The following is a 14,116-nucleotide window of genomic DNA, read 5'->3' on the forward strand; positions in this document are numbered from 1 at the left end:
TTCGAGAGTTAATTGTACAACCGAAAACAATGAAAGGAATTCGTATACAACGAATTTTGTGTTTTCTAATTACTCTGACAGAAGATGTGCAAAATGACCACCTTATATTATCAACAGAATGAACTGAACCGATTCATAAAGTATTACAAAAATTTTCAGAGTCGTCATATAGTCATACGAAAGATGTCGAGTTTTATTGATAAACGAAGCAATTTCTTACTTGTGAGATATAGCGGTATACTATTGTTTATAAAAAGAGAAGGTCACTAATTATTTTTTGCAAGAAGGTATATATGTTTTTCCCTTACATCTTGTAACAAATGTGAAAACACACCTTATCGTATCTGAATTATAACCTTCGAGTAACCTTGAACTTCGAACAAGCGAATTAGCCCTTGGTCTTTTTTCGGTAGAATATAAATTGAAAAAAGATTTAGTTTATCGGCAGCAACCTACCACTCCAGAGGAAATGATGGATCGCATAATTAGAGATTGTGCTGCTATTACGACAGAAACGACTAAAAGAGTACAACATTCCGTCATTGATCTTAAAGCATTTATTAACACATACAGTACGACTACATACTACTCTAACAGTCTTGAGGCTTGATCGATTTTTTGGAGTTCAAGATCACTTGCCTGTCATAATTCAGACATTACGAAGTTAGGTCTGCAATATCTCAGAAATTACGAAATTGAGTTTAATAATCGTTACAGGATGCAAAAGAAAATATGTACGTTTATGCAAAAACAAGTCGATGATCTTTAAAAGTGTTAAAAATTTAACCTTGTACAAAATCTTATTGCATTCAAGCTTTCCTTCGAAACGATTCATCTAATTATGTCAGAATCAAATAAGATTCTGGGTATAATTACGGGCTCCAGTTCTGTCATAACACTCGGTACACTGATCTTTTAAATTAAGATAAAATAAATAAGGATTTGAAATGATTTTAATTTTGCGAATTGATCGAAGATCATTCCTCGTAGTTACGTTTCTGTAACTGATTTTATATTCAGTTTCAAAATCTTCTTTGCTTGAAATTTTTGTCTTTAAGTAGCTAGCATTAAAATCTACTTTCACCACTCAGTTCGTTCTAAACTACGCACAAATAGTAAACTTGTGATACGATTAGTCTAAGATAGTATCTGATAGATAAGAAGAAATTTTTTTACTCTCATTGTAAGTTTGTTAGGCCACCAAACTCTGGTGGCCACAAGTACAAAAAGACCAATTAATAGATCCTTTAAATAACCGTATCTACATTGCTGTTATTGGTTTCCTTTCTAGTCCCTTCTATACACGCCACTTTACGCTGTTTCAAAGGTGATGCATGATAGAGTACGCTTTTTATGGCTGCCTTTGACACGAAAATACCAACTAATGGAATATCTATCTGTAGAAAGTATAGTTCGTGAGAATAGTTTGGAGAAGTTTTTACACTACAAAAATGTCCTTGTAATAATAGAACTGTATTCTTTAAAAGCAAGTTGACATTCTTTATATTAAGATTTACGGTTATTTGTTCAAACAAACTTTTCCCTTAAAATATCCATATTTCGATTTTGGATTCTTGCCAGGAAACCAATTGTAAATAAATGTACAAGAATACTATGTTAATTTTCATATTTGATAGTAAAATATGATATAATTCTTGAATCTATACAAATTACATTTTATTTTGTTATCAGATATGAAAACCGACTGTAGGTAGTTTATACATTTATTTGTAATTGATTTTTTGAAGAGCTTTGTAAGATTCAGAAACAGATTCATTTTTTACGAAATGAGTTTCATTCTTTACACAACCAAGTAAAAGACGTATTCTTCCTTCGAAAGGAACAAAGGAGAAAGTATAATAAGGCTTAATAATAATAAAAGAGATGGAAAGTAGTTGAAATCATTTTTTGCTCCGTAACTTTACCATAAGGAGGCATGGGTTAAGAAACCTGAGGAATCCAATTGTTTCGAAACTTAAAGAAATATTTCATTAGAAAGAGTTATGGCTATGCCTCCACTCGGATACCGTAAGATTGATGCGAGTGCTGCAAGAAGAAATTCTGAGTTAAGCTCGTGTCAACCATTCCATATGTTAGCGAGAGCTAGCCTCGGGTTTTATAAATAAAAATATTGAAAACTCATTAAAAAGTATGTAAAACATTTGACTACAATCTCCTTAGGATAAGAATTATTAGGAAAATGAACTAATGTATTTATACACTAAATACCATTTGTTAAATAACAGAACTAAAATAATGTGATATATTTATTTGATATATCGTTAAAAGAATACTTAATTATTGATATTACAGACTGCTTTTAAATTACTATACTCGAAAACAAATGTAGACGAATACACTAGTAAACCAGTAAATAAATTATGGTTGGAAGGACATAGTTAATAATCTTTTCGAACGAAGATAATCAAATAGTCTCTATTTCCACAAAAATTGTAGAATCTGTACGTAATTAATTATTGTTATACATATTTTCCTTTTCCTTATTTTTGTATTATAACGAACAAAATTATCGATTTTCAATGATACTTTTAACCGTCGAGGAAAAGTGTTATCATGACTTAATTTTGCCCTTCTTTGATAGCCCGAGCCTTAAATAGTGATTTATATTAACTTCGTGCATTTTGTCCGATTTCCTGGCACAGAAAAATACTTTCGATTTAACAAAAGTCTAACTTGAATCCGCTTAAAACTGGATTTGCGTAACCTTCGCCTCATTTTCATTTCTTCAATGACTTTCAGAATCACGAAGAACTTTACCGTAAAGACATTCCTAAAGTTTGACTCGCACACTTCAACCAAGCGTTTCACTGATTTCCTCCGTCCTTTTTGCCATCGCAAAAAGTTGATTGGCCAGTTCGTGCTACTAACTTGGAACGGACTAAAAACACGAAGTGTTTAATAACGTTGCAAAGTAACCACGATTCGAAAGCATGGACTTCAAACGAGATAATTAATTGTCAATAATATCGGTACATTGAAATAACCAACCAGATGCGACACGTTTAATATTTTATTATCCATTCTTTTCTTACACGATTACCACTTGAATATCTTTTATGTAACAAACTTTCACGTTTCAGAAAGTGTTCCAGCACTCTTTCCAACAATGTAGCGAAATTATTTGAAAAAGGTATAATGTATCACTTCTATAATAAAGCATTGCTATTAATTAGAAATGAAAACTACATTGCGAAAGGATATTATTCGAAGGATATGAAAAAAACGGTGCAACATTATGCGAATGTAAGGATAATATCGTAATATTAAAAACTGTTTCTCTCCTGCTTTTATACAAACAACTGACTATATACAAACAACACATGATTCATTTATTTAACTAACAGTTAGATTGTTCCAAAATCTAAGCGTTTGTTTCTCTGTCACACTTGTTTACATACATTAGTCTGGGTATGCATAATTCTGTAATAATACGTCTAATTTCGTGATAATTTTGGTAAAATTTCACGATAGTCTAGTATGATTCGGTGACAAATATTCTTCTCGATAAAAATGAATAATATTACGATATAATTCGCTATTTCACAATAAAACAACGAAACTGCGACTTATTGAAGTGGTATACTAATTTAATTACTGCTCTGATGAAAGAGTTATTTCGTATTCTCTCTTTTATGGCGCCCCAGGCTATACCGTGAGATTTTGTTGATTTGTATACTGTTCGTACTCTTCGTGTCTATCTATGTGTAAATTGTTTTTCTCGGAGCCATATTACAATACTGCCAGTAAAATTTAAAAATGAAAATACTCTGCCTTTGTTAATATTCAACAATAACTACTTTCAATGAATTGCGTTACAATATAACATCGCGTTAAAATATAACCGAAACAGAAGATGTTACGGGTGATCCAACTTAAAACGTTTTAATGTTAATGCAAAAATGTTAAAATATTATCACTAAACATTCTATTGGAAAATGAAAATTCAATTCTTTTTATCGTTATAATGTTCACAGCAGCGAGAAAACCAAGCAACTAATGGAACAAATGCGAATCGTTTGCATTGCACGTGGTCGATTATTACAATATTACCCCAACGTTTGGTAACACATTCATAAACCAATTTCCATAAACCGTAAATAAGCATTCTTCAAATTACGCTACCCCTATTTATCAAATCAGCTCCGTTCGAATGATCACAGAATTATCGTTACCACGAAATTGTTCAGACTCCTCCTATATCAAGGATATACATTTTCCAATCTCATAAATGTAACTGGGGATTACATTTCGAGCCTGCGGGTTTCTTTTCGCGCATTAGCCGTAAAAAATGATTCGTCCATAACCATCAATGTAAGCTGATGCTAAAAGATACAACCAGAAGAGTCACTCGTGCCCAAACATCATCGGAAATGTTCAACGAGGAATGTCGCATTTCATCGTAAACGATCCCATATTTCTGCCAGGTTCAACCGATCCATCCCGAAAGGTCGATGGGATTAAAGTTTCGAAATGCACACAGTTCGTACGTAACTGAAGCGATGAATCCGCCCCTGGCGCCATGGTGTGTGGTTGTTGGTTGTCGGCCGATGCCCAGTCTCCAGTCTGGCTGCAGCTGCGAACCGGTTATATACTTTCATCTGGCAGTCTTAACACGGTGCCTAAAAGAGAATCCGATGACTATAGTCAGAGTGCACACGCGAGGTATAGAGAGAGAGAGAAAGACGGGGGAAAGAGGGGGAAAGAGAGAGAGGTTAATACCTGTACCAAGGCACGCTTATGCATTGGAAGAAAGGACGTCCAGCGTCGTTCTTTTTTTCTTCATCCGACCTGCTACTCCTTCTGGTGTACCAACGAGCTCTTTTTGGTAACGTTCATCTTTCACTTTTTGTTTGAGCACTACGGCCAGTACGAAAGCTCACGAAACTGGATAAACGGAGAATATGAGGAACGAATTATAGTTGCAGCGTGTGGACGACTAATTGGAGGTGTTTTCAGAGAAATGTTGCACGGATACAGAGGAATACTAATGCCCGATTGGACTGGGCATAGTGTGCACAAGAGAAGATACAAAGAAAGCTGCTGCTGCTAACGAACAAACGTCTCGAGGAGGCTCTCTCGCGTCTGCTGCGAGAAACGACTCTTATGATTGCTCTTTTCGTTCACGGTTTTTTGTCCGAGGGGGGAATTTTAAATTTGTTTCTCGGATGAACTTCCGAGAAAGATGTGGGAATATCGCATTTAGATTTCGTATGTGTTACGGTTCACAACTAGTGAGATTTTCACTAATCGAAACGGTACACACCGCGTTTCGTATCGTAGAAATTTGATCGTTCAGTTTCTTGGAATAATTCCATAGCTCTATCGAGTAATAAATTCAGATTATTTCAAGGCACCAAAGAAACTCACGTTTCTCGAAGTGTCTTAATTGTACAAAATGAAGAAAAGATCGAATTTATTTCAAATACTCAATGTTTCTTTATAGTATACGAATACCTATAAAATATTCAAGTAATCCCCACTTTATTGCTATTAATATATTATTATTACGAATGAAATTACTTTGCACACTGTTTAAATTCATTTGTTGTACAACGGTCTATGAAATATTAATTAAATAATACTCAGTTAGAGACTTCTTCTGTTACGAAAAGAATGATAATTTAACAATCTTTTATTGGAAGATTTCCAATTTCAATCACACGAATGGCTGTGAATTTTTACTAACAAGAAAATCCTTTTGCCATCCTTTGCAATATCACTTGTCGTTAAGTTAGGGACGAAGTTATTTTTCGAGCGAGTATTGTGTATATTCAATCGTAATAAATTATCGATGTATATTGAGCGATAAAACATTTTAATAAGTAGCGTAGGCCTTCGGTTCATTGAATTCCGTTTTGAATGAAATCCTAGATGGGGCACAGAAAGACTTTAGAGATCTTTTTCTTCGGGTCATCCTTGACATTTCATTCATATTCCGCCCACGGAAACGAGTTTCTTCTCTAGGTGAATATCATTGAATTTCTCGGATACTTTCTTATGCTTGGCATTCCTTATAAGAGTTACCAAGGTTTACGGGTTGGATTTCACGATCGTGAAGATCTCGTTGCTATCCGCGGATTATCGCAAAAAATCGGATAATGGAAAGGAAAATCCCCGATACGAATACATATATACGATTTACACCACCGTAAAATACATATGTTGTTAATATTAAACGACCGCGTGCAATGAAGATTACTCTGTTTCTAAGAACAGAGCAAATAAATCACTTGTGTCGAGCGTGCTTCTTTTTGAACTTTTTCGAATGAGAAACTCTAATCTGAAAACGAGTCACAGTTTACATTATTACGTTTAAATAAATTTTACAATTACAAAAATACACTACTAATTTCGATCGTAGCTTCAAACGTAGATACTTTGCTGAAACGCACGTATTTGTAAATAAATGAACAGCAAGGTAATTTTTACGCTTGTGTAGAATGTTTATAACATTGACTGATAAATGTAATCTTAATATTTGTAAAAGTACATAAATCGTTTCTTACCACTATTTAGTAGGATATTTCAAATATTGAAACAGATTGTATACTCCAATTTGAATGATTTTGAAGGGGAATACGAGAAACTAATAATTTCTTCTTTATATTCCCTTTTGTGATGTGACCTTCAACTGACTTTATATCCTTCAAATTGACTAGATTACAAAGAGAGTAATCTTTGAAAGTTTTCATCATAGGTTTCATCGAATAATTATCTATTGCTTACCACAAATCTACTAAACTTCATTTAGAAAGTTTGATTTCTAAACAAATTCTAACTCCTTAACCACCTAACCTCTTTCGTATTTCCACTCTACAATCGAAGACAAGTTTCTTAAAACAATACTAATTTTACTAATTATACGTATTCACTATATTTCTATATTATTACTTTAAAATTGCTAAAAATTTTACATATTCTTATTTCCTTAAAAACAGTTAAGGAAAATGAAAAATGAGTATTTTATTTTCAAAGCGTTTGATTTCATTTCCCTAATATTACTTCAGATAATTTCAATTTAATGTAAAAACGAACAAAAATTTCAAAAAATACTAAACAAAATACACACGAAAAATATTTCAATAAATCGTCAGTGATTGCTCTTATGATCGAACAATTGTACAGTTTTCCCTCAAAAGCGTGCATTTTCTCCTCAATGTCACTTTTACTTGACCCCTGTCAATATTACCACACAGATCGAGGAGAAAGTATGACGTCGCTGTCAGATAAAACTTCGTGAACGTAAAACAGCTCATGAAGGAACTGAAATGGCGTAAAATCGAGTAGTACTTACAAACGAGAATTCAGCTTTCAAGATGAATGCGCATACACGTTACGTTCAAGAAGGATTGGTACACAGGAAATCCATTGTGAACATGGTACAAATAAAAATCCGGTACAGTTACCTCATCTTCGAGTACGTAAAAGGACACGGAAGGTCAACCCTCTTGGAATTCACATGCACGTAGTTTTTGACCGAGGAAGCACTTACAGTAACGTCACGTAACGCTCGAGCAGGGAACAAGTCCTGCGAGAAGAAAGACCTGTCTTCCTTAAATAAAATCTGCTCGCTATCCTGGAGGCTACGTATGTGTGACCGTGAAGTCCGATCCTCTGACTCACCGAAGAATACTATGCATTAACGAGCAATTGAAATAGCAGACGTGACGAGGCCCTTCAATTTCTGTATTTCTCCATCGTCACCTTGCCCTTTGTAAAAGAAGAAAGTTTCCTCTCTTCGTTTGTCTTTTAAATTTCTATTCAACGAGGTATGTAATTTTCGAAAATCTACCAACATGTAGTTCAAACGAAGTAAAATATGATATGTACGACGAGGGAAAGTCCTGCTGATTTTGAAGAAACAATATGACGACGCGAAGACAATTCATTTGAATGATGTTTCTTCCAAGTTTTTCATTTTAAAGTTTTCTCAAGAGGAATTACACCGATTGTAACTTTCAAATGTTAAATGTGTATATGGTAGGAGAAAATGAAAGAAACAGTACAGACAAAGTATACTTTGAAAACAATCAATCGATTGTGTAAATATTTAAATGTTAAACTTTTTTTGTTACGAATGAGTAACGATTAATATCTAATCTTTTTTTGTTACTGACAATGGGAAATAATTGGAAGACATTTACATTTAGCTCTGCTCAAAATGGATTTCTGTTTAAAATTTTTACTGTTACTATACATATATATCAAGAAAAATAAAGTAAATAAAGGAATTAAATCAGCAGATACAAATGAGTAAAGCAAATTGTATTAAAAGAATGTACGACTTAATTTGGGTCCGGCCGAATTCATTTAACCGGGGAAATCAATGTTTCTATTCCACGAACCATTCTTGCGTGATCTCGGATTGAAGTCGAGCCTCGTACATTCCGCCCGATGCGACGCAACGTTGAGAATAAATGCAATTCACCAAGAAGGAACGAGATAGAGCAACAGCGTCAGATTACTAGCATCCATCAGCTCGACAGTAAAACGTTTTGCTAACGAAAATTAAGATTCTTATATTTATTGGTAGTAATATTTTCACCAAAGTATTACTAATAGATTAACGAAATTCTCTCGATAAAAGTGAATCCGAACCCGATTTTATTTGAACGATTTTTAGTTATACATACATTCCTCGAATCACCTCAGGAAAGCTTTAAAATAGTCCCAACAAGATCGTGTTTGGATTTATACTTATCCACAAAAATATACCAATTTATTGATATACTCTCATGAGATGGAACGACAAAAATAAAATGTTAAATTAGAGCAACAAATAAAGTTCAATCTGTCCTGTGTATTATATCACTTTCGCTATATAAGCGCGACTAACTATATTATATTTCCGTTTTATAGTTTTTTTTTAAACCAGGTAACTTATTTCGCGGACTTTCTCTAGGAATACTTGTATTATACAAATAATTATATTGGCACGAATTGAAATGCTAGTTTCAAGTCCATGATTCTATAAATACAAAATTTTGTAACTACAGAAGAACTTTAATTAAAAAAAGATATTGTACATTGAATTACGAAATTGGTCAACAAGAGTGACAACTGATGTTTTTCATTCTATATTCATTCATTATATATTTATCGTCTTACCAATTCTAACATATGGTTAGTTTGTTTAAAATTATTGCTCGTACGAAAGCAACAATCAAGATTTACCTTTGATGGTACCAGGCTCAAATAATATTAAAACAGAATTCATAGACACAAAAATAAATTATAATCAAAATTCATAGAAGTTTCATTGGAAATATTGAAAAAATACATTCGTATTTTTTATTTAAATAATTTTTGCGTTCGACTAATGTCCTAAACAAATACAGTGCGCGACATCTGAACGTATCTCGAGAAATTTCATTGACTTCATAGCCATATCGACAAACAAAAATTAAAGCACAGATGAAATAAAGTATAGACGTTTCATTTTACAACAGTCGATGTTACACGATCTATTTAAAATACTTTGCAAAATATAAATGGCTTTCGAATGACCTCTTCGATTCAAACAAAGATTCCGCGAAACTACTTCTATATTCAACCGAACTATCAAAGTCGATAAATATAGAAAACGAAGAAAATTTGCTTCTGCATAGATGAGATATAAACATAGACGAAACATAAGATAGACGTTGCACACGACAGACTTTGTTTCGTTTCGCACAGATCGAGGACTGGCTCCCTTTTACCATTTCGATGTCACATCCAACCTTATCGATTCAGAATGGAAGAAGATTGTAATGCTATAAGCGGTAAGAATTAAAACTAAACAAGCCGTTAACTACTCGAAAAATATCGAAATCTAGATCGATCAGAATCTGGCGAACACGCTAAAGATATGTGTTAGACTTTACACGAGAACGAAATACACAGTACAATATTTTCTTCGGTTGTTACAACATATAGATAAATGGTTAATAAATCGAGAAATGCATTTTTCCCAAGAAATAATAACGATTTTCTAACGATACTGATTTTTATCCTTTCTAATGGATAATTTATATTTCTATAGATTTGATTTATCTCATCTTACTCTCTTTTCTCATATTTTTGAAGTATCACCTTTATGGAACAGAATCCAATAAAAGATGGAATCGTTCAAATATAAGAGCTTATCTAACTGTAAACTTTGTTTCATTTTCAATCTGCTTATAAAAATATCTAGAAAAATAAAGGAAAACATTGTACGTGCTCGTGTTTTGTTTTTATTCTCAAATCCCTATTTTAATATGCATCTTATATTTTGAGTCACAATTTTGAAACTTTCGTATATTTTCCTTTAACTCATCAGTTTAGATCGAGTAAAGGGAATGGAAGCAACACAAAGCAAGGAAGAAAGCTTTCTGTGTTATACAAAATAAATTTACCGAAACGTATCAGAGATATATTCACGTTTTTACGTTTTATTAAAATATTTCATGTTTCCTATATTCTCAAGCGTTACAAAAGTTAGCGAGTCCGATCGAGGAGAAAAATGATCGACGCCACCCAAACAGCTGCTTCGTTTCTCCCCGTATCCCACCATGAGCCACGCAAGTGTGGACACGATTTAGGACGTCTGATAATAGACAGAATCCTCTGCGATGGCAACTACCGGGGACAGGTGCACGTTTTCGCACATGTCTCTGCGTTCGAGGCATCATTTCTTAAAGAGGGACGCACCAGAGGACAGTAACTGATCGTTCGGATCAACTCCACGACTTGCTCATATAATAAGCAGTATTAATCGGAGGAGTGAAAAACGAGAGAACAAAAAAGAAACTACTTACTCAATAATTCCTTGACAGAGCATAATCACTTACAATACGCATCTTATTGATGGAACATAAATCATTGATTAGTTTACGGAAATTAATTCTGATCGAAAATCAAAGTAAAAGTTTGGCATTGATACGTTACTCGATATTCGAACAAAATTAATTTCTATAGGCGAATCGATCATTTATTATGCATATGTAATATGCATACTGTAACATTAATGTTCAGAACGTGCGTAAATGTTAATAACAATCGCGTAAGTGAACAAACATGCACCGAAATTGTGCGTATTCGATAGATTTCACAATTATTTGGTATTTACTTATCATAATTATTAACAGTTGACGTAAGATCATAGTTTGAACCATTATTGACAATATCTTAGTATAAATAATGACTTAAAAGCTGAAATTTGCTGAAATATTCGGTTAGATACAACAGAGGCAATTTTTTAACGGTAAGTTACCTTGTCTTGCTAATAACCCTGTACTGGGTTCATAGAGTAAATAAAAAATAAAAAGTTACCTTGTCTGGGGTACAAGCAGTCGAAAATTTCGTTTCCCCGGGTATCTCCGAGATGGACGGATGTTTCCATTTCAGGTACCTGGAATCTTCGCAGACAGCCACGGACGCCGGTTGTCCTTTTGGTAACCAACAACACCGCCGGTGTTCCTTTGGTTCGCAACGCTAATTGAATACCGTGCACCTAAGTGTGTTACAGAACGCGCAACGCTAACTTTAACCCTTTGAGCTCGATTCATTCTCTTACACGAAAAACTGAAAACCTTGATCTTTTGAATTTGAAGTAAGAACAAATCGTAGAATTAACTTGTATCTTGTATTTTTGTATATTTTACGAAGTATTAGGTTGTTCGGAAAGTCATTTCGATTATTTTGGTGAAAATGAAAAAAAAATTTGTTAGAGTGTACAAACATTTTATTAAATTATATATTCTTCATTTTGGAAAACGATTTTTCGATTCTTTTTGTGAAAATGAAAAAAGATTTTTTTTAGAATGTACAAACATTTTATTAAATTATATATTCTCCATTTTGGAAAACGAAATGACTTTCCGAATAACCCAATATTTCTTTCGCCTCGAGTTCGAAAATTTCCCTTGGAATTTAGAAAAATTTAAAAAATTGGAAAAATTTTAAAAATTAGAAAGATTCCGGTGCACTGCTTGGCGACCGAGAATCTCCTCTCGAGCGCAAAGGGTTAATAAACGAGTGCAGTCATATTAGACTGCGGTGAATCACATTTTCAACAGCTGATTCAGCTGTTTCGTGATTCCGACAGTGATTTCAGTGGCAATTTTTCGGCGTTACGCGACACTAATTTGAATTAACGACGCTATCCGTTCGCGTCGCGTCGTTAATTCGAAGCAACGCGATTAATCGGTATCGCAACGCTAATTGAAAATACAAATACTTGTTTCTTAAATAAATCAACCGCGTTCGATAATTCTTGTTCGCAACACTAAAAGCAATCGCGACCGGTAAGTACTCATCGACACGCCACGCTATTCTACAAATAAATGCAATCTGTATTCAAATCTCGCAAAATCAAAAGCAATCGCGACCAATACTCGTTCGCAACGCTAACTCAAACTATGATTACTATTTGTACAGCTAATTCCAATCGCGACTGATATTTGTTCGCAACACTAATTCAAACAGCGATCATAACTCGTTCGCAACCCTAATTCAAATCGTGACGATTTCTCGTCGGTACAGTTAATCGCAATCGCGATTGTTTCTCATTCGCAACGCTAATTCAAACCGTGATCGTTTTTTGTTCGCGACACTAATGCAAACCGCGAATTGCCGAGTATCACTGGAGACGAGGTGCCACGGCACGTGTGTTACACGCAAGTGTACACCTACCGGTAAACAAACAAACAAACTACTACATAACTACACGCGAGTACAGTGACGAAACAGTAACGGTAATGACTTTCCATCGTCGGATAGATATCCGAAGATGGAGAGCCATTCGTTGCAGCCCGCTCTTGAGACTATTTGTCTAGGCCTCTTCGGCTCACAGCCTCTTCGACTTAGAGTCTCTTCTTTTTTCGGGCGGCATTGCCCGATCTGAAACCCTACCGCGAAAACCACGCGCAACACGCGTGCGACCGTGCGAACGATTCGAGGAACCGTTGGTCGTGCAATGCACGCGTGAAAAAAAATTTCGAGCGCAACGTTCGTTTCGACACCTAATCGACCCGATCGCGTCCGCGAAAATTAAAGCAGAGAAATCCGAAGAATAGAAAGCTACGCCAGATGCGAACGACATTCTTCGTTCGCGACCAGCTTCGCGATCGTTTCTTCGAATTGAACTACAGGTGCAGGTCAGTCGCGCGAAAAACGCGCCTACCCGAATTGAGAACGCGACGACCCGCCCTGGCCCTACCTAACCGTTCTTAGCACACATACCAGAAGTGAGTTACCTACACCTACCTAGCTCTGTATTTAAAAAATGGCAAAACATTCTCTCAAACACAATCACTCCACGATTCTCACGCATAACGCCCGGGTGCAATAAGCCTAATCTAGGGAGGTGTCCCCGGGACACCTCCGACACCCGAGCTTGTCACGCAATCAGGCACACTCTAAGGGTACGTACCAATTTCCTGAAATTGTCCGACAATGGCTGGCGACCATTGCGTATATAGTATTGGGTTGCTCGGAAAGTCATTTCGTTTTCCAAAATGGGGAATGTATCGTTTAATAAAATGTTTATACAGTCTAAAGAATTGTGTTTCATTTTCACCGAAAGAAACGAAATGACTTTTCGAACAACCCAATATGTATTTATAACGAGCGTTAGAATTTATTGTGTAGCTCTTTAAGGAAAAAAAAACTCGTTAATAAAATGCAGATTGGGTATACGTTCGTTTTAGAATCCATTTATACTTTATGAAACATATGCCATTGTTGTTTTACGTAAAAAGAAATACTGGAATGCGAACAATTGTCGCGTGAATATAATAGCAAATGTTGAGTTAACGTAGCTACTGTCGTTAATAATACGACGTTTTTTTTAATTTTTAGCCTCTTTGATGTATATTATTTTCGCGGACCGACGCAATTCCACAACCTAACCACACACACGCATATGTGGAAAGTACGTCGTGCACGATACGCCAGCGCATTGTCGGACACTTGTATATATTATTATTGTGAATCTTACGAATTAAGTCATCGTGTCCATTGCCTTCGCTCGCGCAAGTAGCACCTGAGCACTTGAACGAGTTTGGGCAACGAACACGGAAAGATTGAACTGAAAATCCTGAACTAGAAACAGTGATTAGTAAATATTCTT

General features: G+C 34.9%; 1 protein-coding gene across 1 annotated transcript in view; it reads right to left on the reverse strand.

Annotated features, from left to right (window-relative positions):
- The window catches only part of LOC143149017 (EGFR adapter protein), a 286,593-nt gene extending 275,071 nt beyond the window's left edge, over window positions 1-11,522 (reverse strand). Inside the window, exon 1 of the mRNA XM_076315988.1 lies at window positions 11,317-11,522. The gene's annotated coding sequence lies outside the window, so the exon portion shown is untranslated. The remainder of the gene's footprint in view (window positions 1-11,316) is intronic.
- Window positions 11,523-14,116: the final 2,594 nt, after the last annotated feature.

The sequence above is a fragment of the Ptiloglossa arizonensis genome, chromosome 7 (genome assembly GCF_051014685.1).
Source record: "Ptiloglossa arizonensis isolate GNS036 chromosome 7, iyPtiAriz1_principal, whole genome shotgun sequence".
In the NCBI taxonomy this organism is placed as follows: domain Eukaryota; kingdom Metazoa; phylum Arthropoda; class Insecta; order Hymenoptera; family Colletidae; genus Ptiloglossa; species Ptiloglossa arizonensis.